Consider the following 26,163-nt stretch of genomic DNA (forward strand, 5'->3'; position numbering starts at 1 on the left):
AAATAATCACTTAATTTATTACCCAGATAAGATTTAAGTGTATGATAACAAAACAGGTTGGTTTACATTTATGCTGGTAATTTGCCTCTTCAGACTATTTACACAGTCCAAATGTGTGTTTTATGACAAGAAACTTATCATTTCTATTATAAATTAGAATATTACACAAATAAAACAGTTAAAGTGTCAATCGAAATGTATCAATAATAGCAAATAAAAACACTCTAAATAACATTAAGTAAACCTCCCAGTTGAGTACCACATTATAGTTAAGTCTGCATTATATAGTATGTCGTATATAATTATAATATACCTGTATTATTGTTATTGATATTGCACCGATTTTTCGACCGGCTTTCCAGCCTCGCCGTGACGTCACGCGCCGTATCCTGAGCTCTCCCCTGAGCGCGTGGTCCTGGTCGCGAGCACATGGAAGTGAGGTCGAGATTTGTGTCTGTGAGACGCGCGACTGATCATCAGAAAAAAAGGAATATAAAAGCAATAAAGCAGCAACGAAAACAGGCTGAACAGCGCGGTAAGAGCTCTTTATAATGTCTGCTATCGATTGCATTCATCATTTTTTAACAAATTCTTCAATTACACTGATTAACAGGCCTGATGATACTGGAAAGTAAAATCTCTTTATATTGCAATCGGTCTAATGAAAACTTAATTTAAAGAACAACGACTTTGCAGAGGTTTAATCTGATGTGAATATGAAACCTCTCGTGATACAACCTGTTCAAACTATTGTTCTCGGGACAAAGTGTGATTCTCGTCTGGCTTCTCCATTGTCTGTCCAGCTCCTGTTAATACTGCAGAGTTTAGAGCTGCATATGTTTATAGCGCACGTGCTGTTAGTCTTTTGTTGTTTCAGCTGATCACACTGATGAGATGCCTACTTTATGCTCTATATTCAAACTCACCATGTATACTTTCCAAGCCTTTTGTCTCCATGGACCACAGAGTCTAGTGCTGCTTCAGGCATGGTTTTCTCTCTGCTGTCAGTGTGATAGTACAGTGGTTTGGATCATAACAAAAGATGAAGAAGGGCATATGTGATAGCATCAGGTACTGCTCAGGGTCCCTATTTTATGCATTAGCTTGCATGGAGCTTGTTTATGTGCAACAAAAGAACTAAACTATACTATATTTTTATGTTATTTTCCTGGCCTGTGAGTGCACATAAAAGCCGTTAAGCTGAGATGGTGGAGCAGCATGTCTGAGACATGAGGTACATGGGACGACCACAAAAGATGGGGTTAGTGGGGATTCATTGTGGGCAGGACGGTGGGCTGTAACTGGCTAACCTGGATTCAAGCCTCCATGACAACATGCATCCACCCTGCTGAAGTTTTGTCCAGGAAAACACTGAATCCCTGCGTGGAGAAGGTGCTCTGATGTAATTTTGGCAAAAGAAATGTAGGATCATAACCCAGTAAGTATGGTTTGGTCATTTGCAAGTCAAAATACTTCTACAGAGAGGCATGTTAGGTTAAAACTGGGCTCAGTTTGGGTGAAAAGTGAATGTTTTTGGTTACAAATTCTGTGGCTACATTTCACTGTGTAGTTGGGACCTGCTATACTGACGTTAACCAGTTTTAACCCTGATGTCTAAATGTCTTTTTACCTGCACATGACCTACAAAAATCATGCTCACTGGGTGATGTTATCATCAACAGCATGCGGAGAGCCTTTCTTTTTATGCAAAATGACCCACAGTATTTCAAGTGCTTGCCATAGATTATCTATGTCAAAAGTTTCACAACACTGTCAGCTGCTCCTGTTAATATTTCATACTTAATTACATGAATCATGTACAACTTTTCAAGTCCAAACTGGCTCAGCGTCAGGTAGAAGAACAACTATTCTGCTGTACCTGATGAAGAGGTAAGTAGGGCTGAAACGAGCCCCAGTTTGTGCCTCTATCAGTGTTGCATTCGAGTGACCGAGATTAAGATAAATAAGCATAGATACAAATTTAGAAGGTCGTTAAACAACGCTTGAAGGTATTTCCAGAATCATCACACACTCGTCTAACCATATGGATGAAAAAAATGTTTGTCTGCTGCATGATAAAAAAGATTAACTTGTTTCCCAAGATGCTGCTCTGTTTCCTATCCAGGTAGCCACCTGCTACCATGTTTGTTTGGATTGGGAAACAGGTTAGTCTTTCTTTTATATCGAGCAGTAATCTTTTTTCATCCACATGGTTGGATGGGTTTTATCCAGATTTAAACACCACCTCTTATTTATCTTTATGATAAACAGATGTTTAACTAGGACTCAAATGTGACGCTAATGCGAATACATGAGCAACACACACTGGCGCTAGGCTGAAACTAACGACTGTTTTCATTTGTTTTCATCATCCATTAATCTGGTGATGAATTTTACTTATCATTTAGTCTATAAAATGTCAGAAAGTAGTTAAAAAAGGACCATCACAAGTTCCAGGAGCTCAAGATGACGTTGTCAAAGGTCTTGTTTTGTCTGACCAACAGTCCAAAACACAAAGATATTCAATCTATAGTGACGTAAAGCTAAGAAAAGAAGCAAATCCTCACATCTGAGAAGCTGGAAACAGCAAATATTTGGCTTTTTTGCTTAATAAAAGATGATCAACCTATTATCAAAGCAGATACATTTTTGAGAAGAGCCAGTTTGGGGTCTAAATGTTATACTTATTTCATGTAAAAAAATTAAATATTGATGAATACAGTGGACTCACATATGTAGATATTTTCTATTCCTCGACTAAGGAAGAGAATTTATATTTTCTACTTTGCTATGATTACATCAGCTCTCGACTTGTCTGATACTTGGAGTCTTGTGAGACGTTGTTGTACTTGTACTTTGCAGTAAATGTTGTGTACGGTAGAGTGTATCTTAGAGATCTGTGTGTTTTCCAGGCAAACCTACACCGAGCCAAACTTCACTGCCTCGCCACAACGGCTCCACACATACTTCTCAGATACTTAGGAGGCCCAGGAATACATTGGATGTCTGCTGTTATGTAATGTGTGTTTTTCAGAGCTGGAAGCTAGAATAGATTAAAGCAGTTCATACTCCTGAAGTCAGAGCTGTAGCCACTCGCCAGCTAGACTTTTCTCTCTGGCTGTGTCTCATTTTACAGCATCATTATTATCAAATGACATCACTTTCCTCTTTGAGAATGCGCTGCCTCATATGCATGCTCTGTTTCTGTCTCTGAGCCGTCAGTGTGTTTTAATTGGCGGTGACGACCTGTGTTTGGCTGTCAGATTCTTGCCTGCACAGTGTTTTCATTTTACCACATGAGAGTATTTAGGAATATGTTGCTGAGGAATGTGAGACGTGTGCTCTTTGGATGTAACACCACCGCATACTTAACGTCAACAATTTTAATTCTCTTTTTTTGTGTGTGTAAGGAAATATAAACCATGATGATACTGCAGCTATTGTGCATATTTTTATGTTTTTCAAAAGAGGTTACAACCTTTTTTGGACATACAGTATGTGTGGAATTAGCATGTAGTTTCAGACCTCTGGGTGGTGATTTCCCATGGCAACCGTTGACTAACATTTGAGATCCGGCGTTGCTAGGAGACACACTATCAAGTTCTGTGGTGCCCTAGCGACTGCGGCATGTCATAGCGCTGTGTAGTGTAAAAATGTTGATAAAAGCACACATAATGCTGATTATGTACCGTTAGTGATTTCAGATATCTGTCCCTTTTACATCATTCAACATTTGGGAGGACCCATCATGCTACGCTAACTAGCTTCCGCTTGGAGAGTGGGAGGTAGTTAGCCTAGCTGGCTAATGTTAGCACTGATTCCCTGCTAAACGTTACTTTTCTTTACACCCGCTTTGTCATTGACAGCGTTCACACTCAGTGCTGTGTTCGCTCCAGATCATAGAAATGAGGAGGGTCTAGCTAGCGTTAGCTTTCTCTCTTTCGTGGGTTCAGTCGTGGTGACAGCAAATGACCAGACTGTGAAAACCCACAGCAATGGGTAGTCCTGTAATCTCAGCACTGTGAACTTGATTTAAATCAAGACACACAGTAACGTTCTGAGTCACAGGGTAACATACAGAGTGCTGACGGGGGGTCTACTGTAGAGAATATCGATAAATTATTGAGAATTACTCAATTCTGCAGGAGCGATTCAGCTTTTCTAGCCTTTACGGCACTGGTTTATCGGCCCAGGAAACTCACAGACCAATTGCGTTGTAAATCATCTCACGCTATACTACTCAGCCAATCAAATCTGTGCATTCTGATAATCCGATAAGCATTGTCACTTAAGTCAGTGAGACACACACATACAGGGAGAGTAGAGACAAGACGAGTCGGAGAAATAATTTTACATGGCGTGCTCTAAAAAGAGAAAAGTAGACAGCGGGAACAGAGCTTTTAATCCAGAATGGACAGACTCTTACATGTTGAATCTTCCCAAAAGCAGTTTAAAACCAGTATGTCTCATATATTCAGAGACTGTGGCGATTTATTAAAAATGTGAAACGGAAATATAGAAGCGCCACTACGAGAAAAATCACAGAGCATCTTTTGAGCAGGTTAACAGGGGGGATGGCATCCCGACTCAAGTCGCCTACTGGATCACTACAGAAAATTAAATAAAACTTGCATTTCTGTTTTCGTAATTACAGTTTTGACCAAATAAACACACAAGTCAAAAGAAACACCAAGGAGATATATATACTGATTCTTAGCAAAAATGTATTTTAGTTTGTAAGTAAGAGGGTCTCATTTATCATTGTCAAATATAAATCCTGCACACTGTATATACTGTATATAGACATGAGACGGTGTAGTCCCTCATTCGTCCAGGAGTGTTCTGTCGTAGAAAAGGTTTCAGTCGTAGTCATCTGGACACTGTTTTCAGAATCAAGACGTTTCGGCTCCCATCCGGAAGTCATTCTCAATTGTATATAGACATACAGACATGCATATACTGTACATAACCATCCATTCAATATTTATTCCTTTGCACTATTTGTATTTGTTTACAATTTACAGAAACACTTGACTTGTATATAGACATTGTATGTATTGCAATATTTTATATATATATATTTTTTTTTTTGTCACCTATTTGTATGTACATACTTGTTCTATGTTTAGTTTGACCTATCTTTGTTCAGCTTTGTTGTCCTTGTTTTACCTGTATGTCTGTTTCTATTTTCCTGTAAATTGTGTGTAAGTACATTGAGAGCAACTTAAAACCAGAGTCAAATTCCTTGTACTGTATGTGTACACATACTTTGCCAGCAAAGCTGAATCTGATTCAGATTCCATATCAGTACCCTTCCTAATTGTGTTAAAAGCAAGTTAAGGCTACAAATCATCACATTTTTACCTTGTAGGTGGTATGGATTAGTCAACATCTTTTTCATAACTTCACTGTTGCTTGCAAATAATATACTAGAGATCAGTAGCCAACTTAAATATAAATTTTTCAGATTTAATAAATAAGTAAGTAGACTAATGTACTGTATGGAGAGACCATTTGGAGCAGGGCTGTGGGGCGCTCACAGCAATGTCTGGCTGTTGTGTAACAGTGCTGGTCCCTCTGGTGAATGATGTCATTGGCTAACCTCATATGCTTTTAAAATATACAATTTGATAAAGAAAGGAAAGAAACCAAGATTTGGAAATATGTTTACATTTCAATGTTTTCTGCAAGATTACCAGCATACTGTAACACCACTGCATATTACCCTCCCTCTCAAAGGTGTAGCGTTCACTTTCAACCACCGTAACCTCATAGAAAGTCTTTCTGACAAGCCTTTTTTTGTCACATACCAACTTTTCAAGCAGCTGGTCCATCCGCATTCAGATGGAGCACTGATGGGGGGAAAAAAGCTGCTGAATACTGTAGCTGGTCAGCCCTTTTTTTTCTATTTCCATGCAGGGGACGTTAGTGCATAGAGCATTGTCATGTGCTTTATTGTAACGACGATCCTCATCAAAGCAGGACGTGCAAGCTGAATTAGAGCTAATTCTCCCACAGGAGTTTCCCCTCAGTGTGGTGTGTGCAGACCTCCACACAGGAGGCCAAGAAGAGGGCAGGTTTTTGAAGCCAAGTCTTGGCAGAGTAGAGGAATGTTGCAGTGTACTGGCTCTACAGACAGGAGATACAGTTGTATATTGAGGGAAATTCAAATTGTGACGTAATTATCTTTGGTATTTAGCTGTAACTGACTTTATTCCCATGATGACCATTTTTAGTTTGTCACATGACAGATTGGCATATGTATATAAAGCAAGGAATCTGTCACGTGTGTGAAATTGTATGTTCCTGTTAGATCATCTTGGTACGCAACAGTAGGACATAGCTGAGATGTTTATAGCTGAAATGATTGGTGGATGAATTAGTCACTCGACAGAAATTTAATCAACAACCATTTGATGATTATTGTAACTTATCAAGCCAAAGTGACAAATATTTGCAGGTTACAGCTTCTTAAATGTGAGGATTTCCTGCTTTTCTCTTTTTTCACATCATTGTATGAAGAAAATCTTTTGGTTTTAGACTTTTTAGACAGAACAAGCAATTTGAAGATGTCACCTTGTGCTCTGGGAAAGTTTTGAAGGGAATTATTCACTATTCTCTGACATTTTATACACTAAATCATTAATAAATAAGAATAATCATTAGTTGTATGGACAAACCATTTTGACTCCTGTGTTAATGCATTCCTTATGATGGACTGGCTTGGCGTCATAGTTTTGATTGATGGCACTGGCTACAAACAGGTGACTCGAAAATACCATTTTCATTTTGAGGCTAAACATGAGAGGCTGTGTCTGTTGCCATGTTGCAAAGTAGTAGTGTTGAGTTTAAAGAGACAGTGTACAGCAAGAGTAAAAGGGTGTACATGTTAAAGAGAAACTATCCAAGGACTGACCAATCAGTGTCCGTGCACCTGAACATCTCCCCCCAGAAAAAGGAAGTGCAGACCCAATATTTCAGTCAGTCACACTGGTGTCCAGCCTTGAGTTGCTCCATACAAGTGAATGAAACTGATGTCATCTGATGCATCCGGACAGAACTCGATGTTCCTGTAGTTTTAAAACTGAATATATGACTAGAAAATTATCCTAATATCGTCACAGTCACTTTTTCTATTAAAAGTATTCATGCTACATCTGTAAAGATAAGTGCCAAAAATGAGTTGAGGGACTGCTCATGTTGTTCTGCCCTGACTTTTCCTCTGGCACCACCAGCAGATTGACATTTGTTGTTCACAGTTAAACGTTTCCACATCTATTGGATGGATTGACATGAACTTTGATATAAACATTTATGTCCCCCAACTGTAGTATTTGTCTAATAGTACAGCTTATGACCAAATACCTGCAGAACTAGTGAAATTCAGCCTCAGCTGTACTTTGTGTTTAGTGCTATGGTAGCATACTAACATAAGATGTTGAACATGGTAAACATTATACCTGTGAAACATCAGCATGTTAGCGTTGTCACTGTGAGCATGTTAGCATGCAGCAAGCAGCTTATTACGACCCATATTTATTTTTATTGTTAGGCCCCGACCTCTAGAGGCCTATACTAATTATGACGGGAGCTAAGGAGGAAGTCAGGTGGCGTAGGATAAAGAGGGACAAAATACGCATTAGGAGGAAGGTGGGGTGGTGAATAGGTCAAACAAACACAGAACTTTCACCCAGGAGACCGGGGTTTGTGTCCTGTGTGAAACCAAGTCAATGCTGACTAATTTAAGTTTTTTAGTTAAAAAATATTACGTAGGTGACTTGCGTAGTCACGTCGCGTAACTTATTTTAACCCAAACCACGATCTTTTCCTAAACCTAACCAAGTAGTTTTGTTGCCTAACCTACCCAAACTGTGACGTGAACATTATTCACGTGTTTAACATCACGTAACGTACTTAAGCGTCGCTGGTACTTTCCAATGGTCATATATGTCGTTTTGGGGAATGGTCGTATATGCTGTTTTGGGAGTCATTGACAATCGACCTATTCTGTCGTTTAGGCGCGTGGACATGATGTAGCATGCTGATGTTAGCATTTAGCTCAAAGCACCGCTGTGCCTAAGTAAAGCTGCCCAACAAACACCAACAATTCTGTTAAAACTTTGTCAGATTTTAATGGGGTTTTTTTGTGGCTAAAATAAACTTAGCTGCTTATCTGCATCTGTCTGTATTGAGAGAACACAGTCAAATATCATCAAATAAAAATATCTGTCATCTGTCTTTGCTGTGGAAAAATTAGGTAGCTCGCAATAATTAGTCTACATCATGTGTGTATCTTTAAAAACTTTCAATTTGTTTAAGCTTTAGCCCTCCACTCTGCCTACAAAGACACCTCTGCAGGCGCTGCTTTCAAATGCACCGACTGATATTTATGTGTTTTAAAGAAAAGGATTGAAAGGACTTCATCATTAACCTCTTGAACCCCAGACAAATTCCCTCCAGTTTCCTTTTTAAGTCGCTTTAAAGTTATTTTCCCACTCTGGATGACATTGTCCCAAATATTCTGTTCCTGCTCCAGAGCTCCATTGAAGCTTCGTCACACTTATACTAAGTGCAATATACAGACTCATGGCGCCACTTTTTATGGCTGTTCAATTATATTAAATGGAAAATTATACATGCCATGTGTTTTATCTGTATAATGCCATCCCATGACATCTCTTGCCTTCTGCTTTCTCTGCTCACTGCAAGTAGCCCGCCACAGTTTACGCCACCAAATGACATACTGCTATATACACACAGGAGGTCGGAGTTAAACATCAATCATTAGAGAGAGGAAACGTGATCCTCAGCTGCTGTCAAACAGTCAGCCTGTGGAGCCCGACAGGTAGATGTGGGCGCAAACTGTGGCGTTGTTTGGTACATGGGGCCATTCTCACACAAACATTCACACCAAAACGGAAGCATGAAGGGCAACCTGAAGGAGGAGGCAAACCCTTTTTCACTTCCCAGGTTCTCTGGGTGAGATGAGTCACACTTGGCAAATGATGTGTTTGATTTTGCTGTCAGTTCACCTCAGGCGGGGAGGGAGAGCGCAGACACAAACTGTTTGACTGACCTACATACTGTGTTTATGTGTCCTGCGGCTGTGCTAGTGAAAGGACTTGAGTTTGAAAGGGAACCCACATGTTTAATAAGCGGGTTTTAAAATTCCGTTGTTGAGCTGACAGAGCAGAGGAGGAGCGCGAGACGGATTGACACCTTTTGTTTGCACGTAGCAGCAGTGAAAGGTAAAGCCCACATGCGTTGCAGTGATGCTTATGCCTGCCAGCTCTATGCAAATACAATGAGTAATCTGTTATGTGTTACCAGTATTGCCACATGAACCATTTTCACACATGGAATCTGTAACGTTGGTGGCTTTTTGGCTTTCAAACAAAGGTTCTGTTATTGCTCTTCCCCAGTGGTTCCCCAACTTGGGCTGAATCTGAGGGGTCATGAGATGGTTACCAGGGCAGAAAATAAGAAAAAAGTAACTTTTCCTACACAAAATTACATTCATTTTTCTGTTTTCTATCATCTCTGCTTTTTTTGTGAAATACTGTACCTGTTTTACCTCTTTAAGCCTATATAAATCATTTATATGAAACAGTCTGGGACAAGGAAATCAGCTGAACTGCTCACAACTCCAAGACATACACTCTGTGATGAAGGATCACAAGCTGACACAGGTTTGTATTAAGGGGTCACAAACAAAAAATGTTGGGAATCACAGTGGGCCTCTGAATGCAGAGCTTTTCCTTATAACATTTCTACATTGTGGTATTGCTGCTCTTACTTAAGTGAAAGAGCTGAGTACTGCCACCATTGCTGCCCACATTTGTGGTCTGGTGCTCAGTGACAGTTGTTTCCCTGGTTGCTCCGTGATAACTCTGGAAAATTATGGTGTATTGCCACATTACGCTGCACTGCAGTAAAAAATGAGCCAGGTTCAACGGTTTTGCTGTATGATCCTGTGTCTTTTTGCCTCAGACCTTTGCAAGTGTACCTCCTGAGAAAACAATGTGGAAGCTGTGTGTTTTGATGCAGTGCCATTGTCCAACAACCAAGCCAATCAGAGCTTTGTAGGTTAGATTAAGGATTGGGACGTTATCAGAGCCAAAAAAAGAAAAGTGACAGGAATTGCCACGAAAACTGCAACAAGTGAGGAGATTGGTGCAGCTGTACAGGTTGTTGTTAGTCAACTTAGAGATATAATAGCTCGTAAATCTGCACATTTCTTGTACCAACATGAAAAACATTAACTGCAACTACTTTTGCAGCTTTTATGTTGACTAAAAACGACGGCAGTGAGACAGATATTTCACTTGCTACTGATTTTTAGGGCAAAACAAAATCTCTGCTGCCTATTAACCTTCAAACCCAACAGTTTCTAAACATAGTAAAAAACTTTTGCCTGTTGTAGTTGTTTCATTCAAACCCTATTTGCTTACATGCTTATATAAAGCATTTTGCGGGATATTCATACTGTAAGCAGTTGGCATCAAGCAGAAAAGTTGCTTTATTTCCCTCTTATGCTACATGAGAAAAAATTAACGAAAACACATTTTTATAGACTTATCCAACATGGGAAGAATGTCTTACACAACTTAAAGCTCATTCACAGAATTGTGTGGTTTATTAAACTGACTTTATTTTCGTAACGCACAAGAAATTAAATTGTGTTGCCGCAGCCTTTACATTAATTTAACAGCATTCAGTCCAAACTTGAGCAGAAGTGTGAGATTTACCACGACCTTGTCAGATTTCCATCTCTACGTGGAATCTTATTCAGGTTAAAGTTGCCAATACATTTACGTAAGGAAGTGCATGTCTGAAAAGAGCTATATTTGCCAGTTCTTTTTTTTTTTTTTGGCTGTAATTAGTCTAATTCATGCTTATTTATTACAAAGAGAAGCAGACAGTACAACACAGGATCACATGTTGCCAGCGGAGTTCACAATGCAGTTTAATGATCATTAAAGCACCGTTAATGAAATATTAAGTGTCTTGTCAGTGCCAACTCTCTCCATCACTCATCAGGGGTTGGAGGTCAGGCTGCCGTCTGTCTGGCAGAATTCATCAGGCTGATTAAAGGTACCTGCAAAAGGTTAATGTAGTTTTACTCCTGGAGCGAGACTTTTAGTGGAGAGGTGAGTTCATTGTGTTGCTGTGCCAGGTTGTTCCATCTTTAGGTGGAAACGGCTTTCTCACCATTCCTCTGTCTTCTCCTCTTGTTGTGTTATTTAGAGCAGGCTGGTGGGAAAGGGGAAAGATCTGGTCTTCACTAAATACAGCCTGGTCCTCGTTCAGACAGCCTTGGGTTGTCACTCAGGATCTCCTTGTCTGTCTGGATGAATAGAAGCAGACGGTAAAAGAGTTGAGGGAACCTTAGTGATCAAATTCAGGAGTCTGCAAGATGACCCACAATATACCAGTCAGAGTAATATATCTTCTCATGACAGGAAAGATCCATTAAGATAGAGGCGAGAGTACGATATAGAGGTTTGTGTTTACAGTGACATTTAAAGGTTTTATGCATTGCCTTCAAATGAAGTCACTAGATTGATTCGATTTTGGGGCGATTTATAGTGGATTCACCTCGCACTTCACAGAGCTCAGCCTTCGTTCTTCCTCATGGAGAGCCTTGGGCTGATCCCGCTCCCTTTTGATGTGCTGACTGTCTGTCCCAGGGGTGGTTTTGATTGCCTCTTTACTCCCCTCCTATGTAAGTCAATAGGAGCCAGCTCGCCATCTGTGGGAATTGATACCTCTGCTGAATCATACTATTAAAGTGCTCCTCCATCTTCCTTTCCACTGTCTCTGCCCGCAACCCCCCCTCCCCTCCCGAGCTCCACCCCCCCTCTCTCTGAAGCCGGGCTGAGGGGACACGTCTTATCTTACTGCTAGAGGTGCAGGAGACGTGTCTGCCAATTGGGGCTAAGGCCACGTTCACAACGAAAGTAGCGCTGCATTACAAAAAGCAACTTGTGGGGACATTTTTGCTGACCAAGATAAATGCCAGGTGACATTTTGTTACGTATGTGGTCAATTCTCCCGTCTATTTATTATTGGATATATCTGAAAGGCCATATACCTCAACCTTATCATTATAAACAAAGTAAGACATTTGAAGACATTAGGCTGTGGGAAATTATACTGGTTTTTTTCTGACATTCTGTAGACTAATCGATCAATTGAGACAATATAATATTAATAATAATAAATAAATGATAATCATTTACAGACTATTCAATGATGAAAATATTCATTAGTTGTAGCTTAAGTACTGTATCTCTAATTTACGTTACTAGCTAGGTTATTTTTGTCTGGCCCCTCATCCTCTACCAACCTTTTTTTACTTGTGACCCCTTTAAAATGAAACGGTGTCTACTTGCAAACCTTCATCACTGGTTGCAACCAGTTCAAGCAGCTTTATTTTGTTTTTAGACACCTGAAGAGGTTCAATTGTCTGGTGATTCACTAGAAAAATGTCAAAACATTAGAGGAAAGTTAAAAAAATAAACATAACTTTGTGTAGCAGGAATGTTTTGTGTCTTGTTCTTCTCCTCTTAATGATCTCCTGACCCCTCAGTTTTGTCTTGCAGACAAAACAAATGTTTATTTATTGGTGGCATTAACAGCAGTTCGTAAATCATTTCCCTGCTCCTCCTGTGTCACTTTTTTCAGTTATTTTTGGAGGACAGGTATGAAAACATCGATGTTGACAACAGAGGAACAGAAGCTGCAGCCAGCTGACACCTCCTGCCTCTAATGGAGATCCAGTGTGAGGAGGAGGAGGAGAGTTTGTGCCGCTACTGACTTGTCACTGCAAGCCCAGCAGGCTCATCCTGGTCCTGATTAATGGAGCTGTCTGCTGGGCCTTGCAGGGGAATAGCAGGGCTGTTTTCCCATTCACTGAAGCCCCCGATTATTTGCCCACAACAGATGGGACCCCCGGGGCCCCCGGCTCGTTTGCACCTCCCCTGCCTTATGCGCTCAGCATCCTTCATCTTAATCAGTGAACAGGGTCTTGAGCTCAGCCACCTGACCTACAGGTGACCTCTGTGACTCGTCCACCTTCACAAAGTTACCAGATACTCTAAAACCAACAGCTCATTACTCCTGGTGTTGTCAGGTGCAGACTGCAGGTTGTTAAAGCGTTCCTTCTTCCATTTTTGTCCTCACTCTGCAGGAGGATGTCGCTCTGGCAGAATGACAGATCTAGTGGTGCCATCCTGTAGGATTTTCATGTGGTGTGTAGTTACTCAGGCATTCAGATGTTAGTTGCGTGTATGTTTGTGCAGAAGTTATATTCATGGTGCTTTAGTGCAGATTTTCTGCAGTATAACAAGCAACACTAATCCAGATCATTATAACCTGGACATATATGGGGACTGTGTCTCACTTAAACTGTGCAGGATTTAGCATATATATTTGCTGTTACAGTTTTGCGAAGATTTTCTTCTTTTCTCGTTTTTTCGTTTTTATATCATTGTGAATTGATTATCTTTGGGGTTTGGACTGTTGGTTGGACTGTTGGGCACTTTGGCTCTGGGAATTTGTGATTTTTGGCTATTTTCTTACATTGTATGGACTAAATGATGAATCCAAGTTAATTGTTGGTAAATGGCGATTCAGTATGCAGGATTGGTATTGACCGTGATGTGACTGATCAACATTAAATGGAGTTTCGTCATCAAGGTAATAATAATAATAATAATAATAATTAATTGAATTCAGTGTTTCCACAATTAGTTCATTCATTCAGTCATAGTAATTCCGTTTTTAGCGCCCTGGCCTCATGTTGCCTTACATGAAAATGTTCCACACAGTGATGTTTTAAATTGTATACAGCTTTTAAATTTGGGGAAAAAGAGAGTATTGGATCAGTACTCAGTGTGGGCAGATGATACCTTAAGTTGAGGTATCTTAATTGGTGTTGGGAAGAGGAAAAGTTGGATCGGTGCATCCTTAATTAATTGATAATGAAGTAATCTCTCTCAATTGATCGATTGATTGTTTGGTCAATGAAATGTCCGAAAAGTAAAAGTAAATAAAATGTCCATCAAAATGTCCAAAAGCTGAAGTTGATGTATTCAAATTGTTTGTTTTGTCCAACCAACAGTCCAAAACCTAAAGACATTTGGTTTAATATCACAGAAATCTAAGAAAGCCAGTAAATATGCACATTTTAGAAGCTGAAACAAGAACATTTTCAAACATTTGCAGCTCTGCTACCTTTCAGCCCTTTCCACCATATGTAAATATAATATATTTAATCTATTGACTGATACCTCTCTAACAGCTAATGGTCAAGAAATTCTTAGTTGGAGAGAGTAGCATGTGGTTGATCCAAACACTGTCAAAGTAGAAGTAAAACAGCCAATTAAACATTTTTTGGTTTTTGTGCCAGGATGTTTTTTTTTTTCTTGTCTGAATAAAATTAAGCACTTGTACTTGTAAATCTAATCTTCAGGTTCTGCCAAATGAGACAAATGCAGCACCAGACTGAAAACATGCCTCGTCCCAGAAGCGTCTGTGCCTCTCCCGTGTCTCATGAGCTTTTCATTCACACAGCAGATTGTCTTTGTTTGTCTGAGATTCATGATGAATTCTACATCTTGGATCAAGGAGACAGTTTTGAAACTCCCCATTAATTGTTACAAATGTACAAATTGAATCCTTTTGTTTAACCCTCAGATTTTGGAGAATTGAACATGTCTTATCCTACTCTCTCCTCTGTGGTGACATTGAACATTGTTTCCTCTTCCTGCTGATGGCTGTTGTTCTTTTCACTATCAGGGAGAAGCAGGATGGAACTTTTTCAGTTGCTGCTGATTCACCACAGATTAGATTGCTGCCCCCAAGCGTGATATTGCTTGGATTCACTCTAACATTACATGAAGCATTTATAGTATGGGCTATATAATGCATGCCATTACACGTGGGGGTTTTGACCGCAGAATATTATAACTGGTCCTTACATTGAAACAAGGCTGTGTCCAAAGCATTTGTAACAGATTTAGCAAAACCCTGACAGCAGATCACAATTAGTAAGTGCTTTCTTCCTCTGATTATTTTCCCTGAAAGTTGAACTCTCGCTCCTCTGACTCACCCAGGCACTTTTCCTACTTAGTGGGGAGTAAAACAGATGCTTCATTTGGGAGAATACGCTAGATCTTCAAATGTAAACTGATTAAGGATTAAGAGTAAGCGAGTGGAGTCGATCCTGCTCTCGCAGCTCTTTCCCTGCTCACTTGCCTTCGGTTTTTCAGTCCTGCCTTTTTTTTTTTTCCTGCAGCACACATTAAGTATCACCAAAACTGTCCTCCCACCCCTTTTTGGCTCAGCAAGGGTTTATACTGCCAGGTGATCCGGCTGAAAAATGTCACTGGGGCAGTTTTGGTTGCACTACTACAGAAGGAAGCAGCTTAAAGCTTAAAATCCTACAGATTTATACTTCTGACACACCATTTGGCATTCAGTATATACAGGTGGCAGGATTAATTGACTCTTTATATACATCAGTGCCACTCTTACTACAGCTCCATGCACACCGCTTCGTCGTGCAAAGAAATCCAAAGCTTAGTTACAGTTGCTAAGCTACGATTGGACAATCACTGTTCGGGGGAGGGGTTTAGAATGAAACTGGTCAATTAAGACAAATAAAAAAAAAATAAAAAAAACCTGCTAGAACATGCCTTTGTACACCTCATTCTTTTGTGATCATGAATGGTATGCTCGCAGCTGATCGGATGGCTTGTTGTCTTTGTCCGTAATGCCCTCACATGGTATTCCAGCCCACCTCCGTTTAATCTCTTTGGGCCTGAGCCAACTCTAAATGCACAGATCGCTTCTTTTCACAGAGACAGCAGTGTCAGCAGGGCTGTGCTTCTCCGCTGAGCCCCCGAGCAGACCCCTGGGTCACTGTCTCCCATGCCCTGAAAAGGAGGTTGAACCTGTGGGACCGGCGCTGTAAAGTGGCCTGGTACTCATCAGCCGCTGGAGGTGTTTTGTCTAAAGTTTTTTTTCATTCATTTACTCTGCTGTGTGAGTGTGCCTTTAACATTAAACAAGCAAGGGCCGACGTGTAAATATTTAGCCTTCCATGTTTGAGAGAGTTCAAAGGTGGCCGAAGAAATGAATGGGGGACATGCTCCAACTTCTGCAACCCAGATAAAAGAGGCTGAATTAAATGTCCATAAAGAAACTTCACAGCTAAACCTACATTGTGAAGGGGTAGCGATTAATCACAAACCCATCTTTTATGTAGGACACCAAAGCTTCCAGTTTCACATGTCCCTTGAGTTTCCCGCCACAGTTGTTGATTAATGTGCCTCAAATTCAAACTCCACCATCTTGTGAAGCTAGGTTAGCTATTGGTTATTCCTCAAAATGACAGGCATTCTGGGACGTGTAAGAGGAAGGCTTACAAGGGTCTGGACGCAGGCTGAAAAGTCATGGGTAAGAGGTCATTTTGGGCATCAGTCATTGTTGCTGGAAAACAGACTGGTGTCCAATGTCCAAGGTCATGACCCCTTTTTAAAGTGCAAGGAGGAACAGTTAATGTGATGCAATTTGACTTCCTCACTTTGACTTCATACATTTAAAACTCCCACAGAAAATGATGACAGATAATGTTTTTCCCCTTGGTATGTTTATTTCGTGTAAGCAGAGTCATAATTATCCCCTTTTATTGAAATGTAAATAAGATTTTTAATCTTTTGGAAGTTAATTTGTCATGTGCTACATTAGTACATGCCTAGACTATTTCTGTTTCATTACCGTTTCTTCCTCAGCATGAAGGGGTTCAACTTCTGCCCTCTGGGCACAAAAACTACACGGAATCCATTGTGACATTTAGATAAATCAGATATATCTTCATTATCTACAGCATCAGATGGTTCTCAGTTGGGTCAACCAGATGAACTGACATCACGGAAAATGTCAAAGCTGTCAGTGAAAAAGAGATTGACTTCAAAGAACAAGAAAGTTCTCACAAATATTTCTTAAAGTTTGAACTCGTCTTTAAAAAGCAAATTTCAGGTTTCTACTAAATTAAACTGCTTTTGGGCCTGAAAATGCAACTGACTTAGGAGTTTTACGTCATTACGCTGCTTCTGCTAGAAGCAAATTAGGAGCTAAGAAGTGGAAAAACCCAAATTAAATTCTTTGCCTGATTTTCTGAGAATGAGAATAGTGTCATTCTTACAGCAGGAAATAAACGCTCTCCCGTCACAATGCTAATGTGAGGCCCAGTTGTTCATTTATTGGATTTGTGTGGGATGTTTCCTAATGACTGGAAGTGAAGATGAAAGAAGAATAAACAGGGTGAAATTCCATGAATGCCACTGAGAACAGTCACTCTTATATCACCGTGTGTGAGCACGAATCATATGCCTCTTCCAACTATTTCTACTGTGTCATATAACAATTTCACAGATTCACAGATAATTTTTGGAGGAAGTAAGAAAAACAGTGCACACTGTGCATTATGACCCATAGTTTAACCCAATGTGACCTCTAAGTTACCCAGAGTCTGACTGTGTAAAGGTTTGTCCTTCACAGAGTAAGGTAATTACCTGTTTCTGACTTGAGTTCACGTCTCGTCTGATATGTCACACTTTATAATATGAAAGTGACTAAAAAAGCAAACAAATAGGTGCACCTAAAGTCCCTTGTTTAATGTAATTAAGCCCAAATTACCACCAATGAATATAGTGCTATATTGTAGGGCTGAAACAAACAATTATTTTTGATTATTACCGATTATTCTGCTGATTTTCCTAGATTAATCATTTGGTCTGTATTCAGTCAAATATGTTATATCTTCATATTGCTTTTTCGTTCTGATCAACAGTCCAGCGATATTCAGGTTGAAATAAGACATTTGAACACATTTGAGAAGCTGGATCTATCAAATATTTGGCATTTATGCTTGAAAAATTACAAATGATTAATCGATTATCAAAATAGTTGCAGACTGATCGATTAATCGACCCTCCTATACTGTCAATGCACAGTATTTATAACCCTCACCTAATCAACTCTGCAACAACACAGCCATCTTCGGAGGACATAAATCTGTAAAAATGTCTCCATCCCATGTGACATGAACAGAAGTCACTTGAGAAAGTCACTTGATTGAAGAAGGGTCATGCCTTGGGGCCAATTAGTAAAACTACACTAGGAAGTGAGTTTGTCAGACAACCCATTGAGCCAGGATACAGCGGTTTAGACCAATGGAAGGTCAAGAGGTGAGCTGTGTAATGTGCACAAACCAACACACACATAGGTATGATGAGGTAGTTGGGATTGTCTTGTATTTAGCCATATTTTAGGGAATATGAGTGTATGAGTATACAGCGAAGAGGTAAATTATGCTAAAGGGGTTGTTTCTGAAGTTTCAGTGGAAGTTTGGATAATTTCTTTCCATTGTAACGTGAATCCAAACTGTAGTATAATATAATTTAGAAAGAAATTATAAATTAATATTCATCTCTTGTAATCTGTACTGGAGTATACAACCATGGCCACTATTTCACTTTCATTAGATACAACTCATGTAACAGATCTTTTATTAAGAGGAAGTTGAGAAGTGCAGCGCTCTGCAAACTGACATGAAGAAGAGGGTTTTCATCTCAGCTAGTTTCACTTAAGATCTCAGCTTGTGTGTGTGTGTGTGTGTGTGTGTGTGTGTGAGGAAAATGTCAGATGTAGGTGTCTGATTGTTTACATTCCTCACATGTTGCATTCACAAAAAAATGATAGCTTCAAAATGAGGCCAAGTTTCTGTCCGTCGTCTTTAATTTGCAGAGGTTTCATGAAGGACTCTCATTGTTTTAATTACGGCCGTTTAAGCATCGTAAGTTCTCCAGGCTGAATGCTCCTGTCTCGCTCCTCTTTGTCCTCGCTCCTACAGAGGGGAAAAAAAATGGGTTAGCATTCATTCTGAACCTGCACCTGTTGAGTGGAGCGTACGTCTTTCCCCTTTTACGTCTTGGATTTACGGCCCTCAGCTGGAGGGACGACCTTTCACTCGGCCTCTATGGGAGAGCTGCAGCAGCTGTGATGACTTCACTGGCTCCTCGTGTAAAAAGACATTGAGGAGGGGACTCTATACCTTGAACCTGATCGCAGCCTGATTTGACACGCCGCCTCCATCAGCTGTTAGTTTCTATCTGATTGAACTGATTTTCAAAGAAATAAAAAGGTGCATTCATTTCTCCTTGTGGTCTCATTTGTATCTATTCATGTGACTCAGAGAGAGGCAGGAAGAGGACTAAAACATCCCCAGTTTTTCATATTTGTGCTCCTTGGCAAAAGAAAATTGACTTTTTTATGAGACTAGCAGCTGTGTGAAGAGAAACAATGCTGACTCATTACAAAGAGTAGCTGAGAAGTCTGTGCCAATTTAATTCTGGGTTGGCAGAGAAAGACACACTTCCGCTGGATAACAGCGTCTCAGTATGAGGAGAAATCTCTGCTTTGTAAATGGATGATTTTAGGAAGTGCCCCATTACTGAGCAGCTCCTCTTGCCTGCTGGCTTTCCTCTGGAGCAGCTGTTGGTCAGCATGTCAGTGGGTAAATCTCTGAAATACAGATTGCTAATGAGGCTGGAGCTCTTGAGGAAGGCCTGGCCCTGAACTCAGCATCACACGTTAAGTGATGAGGTTCCCCTGCTGCATCGGACCTTCAACCTCCCTCCAGGATTGGTTCTGCTGACTGTTGCCCTCGGGTTTGTCAGTCCGAGGTTTTCGGGTAATGAGCTTGTTGTCGATGAAAGACGGGTCGCAGATCATCGTCGGAGCAGCTGGCCTGCCGCCGCTAGCATCGACGCTGCTGCACATTCCTGCTGGTTCACGTTACAGCGGAGATATGAAGCAACTGGAGTTCGACGAGTTTAGTAACTGGTGACTCAAAGGGGGCAGACCTTGCTTTCATAAACTAGTTAGAAGCAGCTCATTGCAGATCTTATATCCCACTCAATCCTCCATGACCCAGTAACCAATGAAGTGGATTTATTGGGGTGAAGGAGAACTTTTACTGAATGGCTTTTGAGACTTAGCGTACGTCTACGCTAAGCTGGTTAAATTTGTAAAAGCATCCTTTTCACTCTATTTCATCCCTCCATCCAGACTAAAATAGCATTTTTCTTCCCCCAAAACTGAGCTTTTCCAAAACGGCCTCCAGATTGTATAAATCTTAAAACAGCAAAACAGTGGCCAAAGCATTAACCTTTACAATGACTTTGTCAGACGTCATCGCAATTAAAAAATATAAGGATTTTATCACAGCAGCGCAGCAGCTTGGGAATGACATGGCTGGTTAACATGTAGTGTTTATGGGCCGCGATTAAATTCCTATTTCATACTCGTTCAGTTGTGTGACAACAGAAACAGAAAAATATGTAAGCGAGAACAACTATATGGTGAATTCGGCTGGACTAAAACACAGTGATGGTGACCACAAAGGGCAGGAGGAGACTGAACGGAGGTGTAACGGGCTGTGAGGCAGTGAAGTTAAGACAACTTCAATCATCTCTGTGATCTTTCTCTGTGATCATGCATTTTATAGGTCGCTATAGCCAATCACACAACTGTTGTCATTAATGTGCATTTATGCTAATTTTGTCAACCATGAAATATTGATTTGGTCAGCCGGACTGCATCTGTCTCACTCCTTACCAGATGTTGGTTCTGATGCAGTTTTATTCAACTGCCAACTGAAAAGAGGACGAAGAAGAAGAGATGTAGTTGTTTTTAGACAGCTTAATGTAGATTGAGTCTTGAAGTTCATTCTTGACCCTGGAAACAGTTGGTGACAAAAAAGCTCTCACCACATCGTCTAGTAGCGGCCTGGAGCTCTAAATGTTTGAATTTCAGCTTTTTTTTATGAGGACTTTAAGGACTTCTATTCCATATTGGCGTAAATCAGTGGTTCCCAATCCAGGGGAGTGGGAAACAAGAAAAATAATACTGCATAAAAATACAGATTAAAATAGTGTACAGTTTCACCTACTCTCTCAAGTAAAGCCATCTGAAAAGGTAAAATCACTCTTTGGACGAAGTCCTCACACCTTATGAACAAGCATCCTGTAATACGGGGCCGCAGTCCAATAAGGTTGGCTTAAAACTTGAGATTAGAAAACTGGATCTAGACTTTTAGAACAACTCTGCAAACTCCATCTGCTTACAAAGATCTTTTACTAAATGGACCTTAGTGATGAGACTGTTTTGTCAACTGAATGGCTTTTGTTCCTTATGTAAGTTATTTAATTCATGATAGGATGTACATATGCCTCCTGATTGGCTTGAGCAAACATCATTCATCACTCTGCTAAATAACTTATATCTATGTGTGACCAATGAAAATGGACTGGTAGAAAAGAGGCGTGGTAGACAGACAAGTCAGAAATTGTGACTTACTGATGTTAGTTTATTGCTTTATTTAAGGAGGATGGGAAGTTGGGGAGAAGCCAGACTTACAGCTTTTGTTTGGTATTGTTCCTTTTTCACTTTTTGTATTTTTGTTCTGCTCCTGCATCCTAATGTGTTGCTTCTAATACTGCTGGTATCATGGCATTAGAGTTTTTATGAACGGCAGCCAGCCAGATCAGATCCCTGTGTGACCTATTGTAGGTGAGACTTTCCCTCTGAGCGCCACTGTTATCAAGTGACTGATCTGGTTTAATCAACATCAGATGAAATGGGATTTCCCACAGCGAACCAAAGTCATGGTGGTAAATGTCATACAAGCTCAAGCAAGCATACCTCAGTGTGTTAGCAGCAGTTAGTTTGGTTGTTGCTTATCATATATAAATAGCAGTAGTGCATAAATGAAAGTGCAGTACATCATCAGCTTCAGATATGAGTGTGCAGCGGCTGCCTGTCCATAAGACCTGCTACATACTGTAAAGGTACATGTGACTGAGTGCCAATGAGCGGATTTCATCTCAATGCCAGTTTTAGCCAGCAGCACTCAGATACCAAACTTCCACAAATAGGGCGAGATCACGTGAGGAGGCAGCCGGGCACGGTGCCAGTCAGGTCGTATTGGTTACAACCTCGCCCACATTCTTTTAATTTTCTGTCAGCCTCCTGGAAATACATTTTCTCAGACACATTGGGTCCCTGCTTTTACATCCACTCAGCTGCCCAAGAAGGCAACCTCTGTGTGAACCATATAATGCCCCTATAATGCACATGGGTCAGTGATGAAAGCAGCAAATATATCAGCAGTAAAAAGACACAAAGCACTATTTTACTCTACTTTATACAGTTTAAGAATGATCATTTTCAGTTTGTATTGGTTTTCACTGGAACATCCCTGGATTTTGTTTTTATTATAAGGGACACAGATTTTACACATTCATTCATTCGTCATTTATTTTTCATTATGGAAGATGTAGGATCCAGTGTTTTTGTAGCTTGACCCATACTTGGGACTAACAGTCAGGGTATCTTGTCCTCTCTTGCTTCAGTTTTGATAATTCTCTTTTTTAATCTGTCTCTCACAAGTTATTAACATTAACAGTATGGAAGTACAGTCTTCAGTCACTGCTAGTACCTCTTTAAAGGAGCAGATCATTTGGAAATTTGAAGTTAATAATAAACTAGCTTCTTTTGTGACAAGTACCACTCCCAGAATTGGGAGGTAACATACTTGAGCTTCTGTTTCTGCACCAGAGTCCCTCAACAAATGGTTAAAATCAGATTTTCCACATAGAATTATTGACTTTTTCATCTGATTTTTACACATTTTATCACCAAACCAACTCTATCACCAAATTTTGTGGGATTTTGGGGAGAGAAAATAATGTATGAGCACTTTGGAGATGTCGCCGTCCTGCCAATGCTTACATCAGCAACCGAACCCTGCTTTTTAATGGCCAAGATGGCTCTCAATCCTGATTTTCGGTGACAGCCTGTTCCTTGTGTGTGTGTCTGTGTGTGACACATTTCTAGGATTGTATTTAAAGACTCCTTCATGCAAAATTAGCTTGTTTTGCTCAAACATCCTCTCAGGACACGTAATAAATAACATTACAGTTTTTTACAAGGTGGCATCCTCTCATGTTGTTTGAACTGAAGGCGACGCAACACATTCAACATATGACATGATTTGCATACACGCATTCCTGACTTTCCCCAACAGGCATACACACAGAACAGCTTTAGGTGCAGTGACAGGAAGTGGAGGAAGACTTCAGCAGTCACAGAGAAATTCCAGTTGAAAGCAGTTGCCTGCTAAAATGAGCATAGATTCAGTTCAACTATGTGTCTGAGCCACTTGTTTTATGTTGTTTTTGTTTATGTATTATGTTTTAAACCTCACAGGAGGGCGAGCCATTAGGAACTTATGCTGTGTAACCAAACGTTGTTCTGAAACCCACAAAACTTTAGCTCTTGTCAAGTCTTGAATTCTAGGAGACACCAAAGATGTAAAGCTGAGTTTTGGGGGAACGTGTTTAAAATGACACGCAGGACATTTACAATATTTGCATTTGATGGGACTATGCAGACATAAAAAACAGTCTTGATTTTGAATGTATAACTCAGTTCCAGCTCAGAATAAACACTGAGTTGCCAGTTTATTAATATCAGATATTAATACTCAGAATCTGATTCTGATTATTAGCTGCACTTAGCTAAAACTGATCCAGTCTAATACAACAGTCCTGCAATAAATCCTCCCTTCATGAAGATTATAATGTTCAGTTTTTGTTGAAACTGTTTTAGAAAGGTGTTGATTCAGCTTTATGGTCATTTTGGATGCTGCAATTTGTGGTGCTGTTAAATTGTATTACTGAGAGGTATTTCTAATATTTTGTCCACCACATTTGTATCAATGAAGGTGTTAAATATTAGAAACACCGCTCATATAACACAACACAAACTACATCCTCCAAAATGTCCATAAAGTTGAATCAACACATCTCTAAAACGAAACCTGACCATTGTAACCTTCATGAAGGTTAGATTTATTGCAGGACTGTTGCATTAGTTTTAGCTAGGTGTACCAAACAAGATGATTTTTTTTCTCCAACTTTAAAGTGGAAATCCTTCAGATTTCAGTCCTGGTTGATTTGGCAACACCTACTTACTGCTGGTAACAGCAAATGTGGTTTAGTACTACAGATCACTGATTTCTGGGGGCAGCAAAACAAACTATTGCTTTTAATAAAGAAGTCAGGCAATAATTGGCCTTTTTCATTCTGTGAGCAACAGTGATCAGATCACATGAGTCACCGAAAGTGAAAGGAGTTGGTTAGACTACTCTCTTCTTATACGCTAATTCATTTCACACAAGCTAAATTTCATTTCTGCTTTTTGTAGGTTAGTCTACACATCAATACAGCCAGTACAAGTGAATGCCTCCCCGTCTTCAATGAGGCGATTCTCCTTGCAGCATTGCAAGCTAGCTAAATATAAGCAGTTTAAGTAAATCTTTGTTGAAATATCTAGCTAGATGGCTAAATTTATGAGGGATACATGGAAAGGGGACTCACTTGCCCCATTAGAATAACTTGAATGGCTGTCCCAGTTTGCCAGTAATAAATACACTGTCCTAGTTTAACAATACTGTGAAAAAAGGCACTTTCTTTGACTAACAAGATGATTTTTTTCCCCTTTCTCTCTTCTCTTACTCTAAACCTGTTGATCAGATGTGTACAATTGTGTTTTTACTCTAAAGTTGGAAAAAGATGAATTTCACAGCAACTGTACAACTAATACACTCCTAACTCATAATGAAAGGAGTGGCTCATTTGCAGAGCGGAGAGTTTTTTCTTGATTACTTGCATTATGAAACGAAAGTTAGTCATATCAGCACTTAAATGTGTTCTTTTTTCTCTTTTCTTTGTTTTGCAGGGTGGGTGGTGTTGCAGACCCCCATGCAGTCCCAAGTTTTACTGCAGCTGTCGCACTCATAGACGACTGAAGATACTGATCTGAATGGGAAGGATGCAAAGGTGGAAGCAGTCAGTGATGGATTCGGTTTCACTCCATTAAGGAGTCTTAATGGAAAAACACACACACACACACACACACACACACACACAGATATATATATATATATATATATATATACACACATAAACATACTGTATGGTTTTTAATACCATCTACTTCCCCCTTTCTTTGTGAAGTGAGATACACCCTGAATGGGCCCCTGTGGTGATCTGCGTTGCGGTTGGGAAGTACCTGGTGTTACAACTGTCATGCTGGTCTGCTTAAAGGGACAGTGCTGATCACTTTCACATGCAGTACGTTCTCTTTTCAGGGCTTTTCAGTCTCCTTAACAGGTGACTGAAACATTCATATTGTTTGATGTTTGAGTTTTTGCCTTAATAGTGAGTTTAGGAGTCAAAGAGGATCTTTTCTGTATTATAGATTGCAGTTTCTAAATGATCAGGATGTCAAACTGGCTCACTTGAAATGCAGAAAGAGTTGAAGGAGACTTCTGAGACTAATGTTGACATTTGTTTAATATATCTTTTAATAAAACCATAAATTGAATAGGTGTAAAGGTGTAATTTCTATAAAGTCCATCTTCATGCTCTTGAAAAAAGAAATTCTACTATAAATTCTAAGTCTACTCAAATTTTCACATCTTGACAAATATATAATTGCGGGGGTCATGAGACTTTTGGACCAGAATACATTGAGAATTTGTGATATTGTGTAAATGAAGTCAAACGACAAAGAGATGAAAGATGAATTGAATTTGTTTTGCAATAGTTTCTTAAGCCACATTTTTACTTGCATATTCTGTGTGCATGTTGTATGTATGTTCTGGCACTTAACACTTGAATGTTATGAAAAAGCTGCACACTTTTCTGAATAAATATTTCACTCTGGCAGATGTTTACTAAGCGTGTGTTTTTCTTAGTGTCCAACAGGCGAGTGAAGCGTGCTCATTACACTGAAGCTGGTCCTGGGTGTTCTGCATGACTGCCTCCTGTTTACAGCTGCAGAGAGTGAAAGCGTTTAATCTGTACACGAGCTCCTCACACTTCTCACAAGGGTCATTTACCCACACAAGACACTGTATCTGCACTTATTATGAAATACTAACCACAACACGCAGGTATTGCTTTATGAATAAGGTGTTGTCCTGCAGAATTTCCAGTTATTGCAGTTTTGAAAATGTTTTACGTC

General features: G+C 39.9%; 1 long non-coding RNA gene across 1 annotated transcript; it reads left to right on the forward strand.

The window, feature by feature from the left end:
- The first annotated feature begins 334 nt into the window (after positions 1-334).
- Positions 335-25,871, forward strand: LOC122866332. Its single transcript, XR_006375674.1, has 2 exons — positions 335-535; positions 24,874-25,871. It is a non-coding gene; the product is annotated as an uncharacterized LOC122866332 (long non-coding RNA).
- The last annotated feature ends 292 nt before the right edge of the window (positions 25,872-26,163 follow it).

The sequence above is a fragment of the Siniperca chuatsi genome, linkage group LG19 (assembly GCF_020085105.1).
Source record: "Siniperca chuatsi isolate FFG_IHB_CAS linkage group LG19, ASM2008510v1, whole genome shotgun sequence".
In the NCBI taxonomy this organism is placed as follows: Eukaryota; Metazoa; Chordata; class Actinopteri; order Centrarchiformes; family Sinipercidae; genus Siniperca; species Siniperca chuatsi.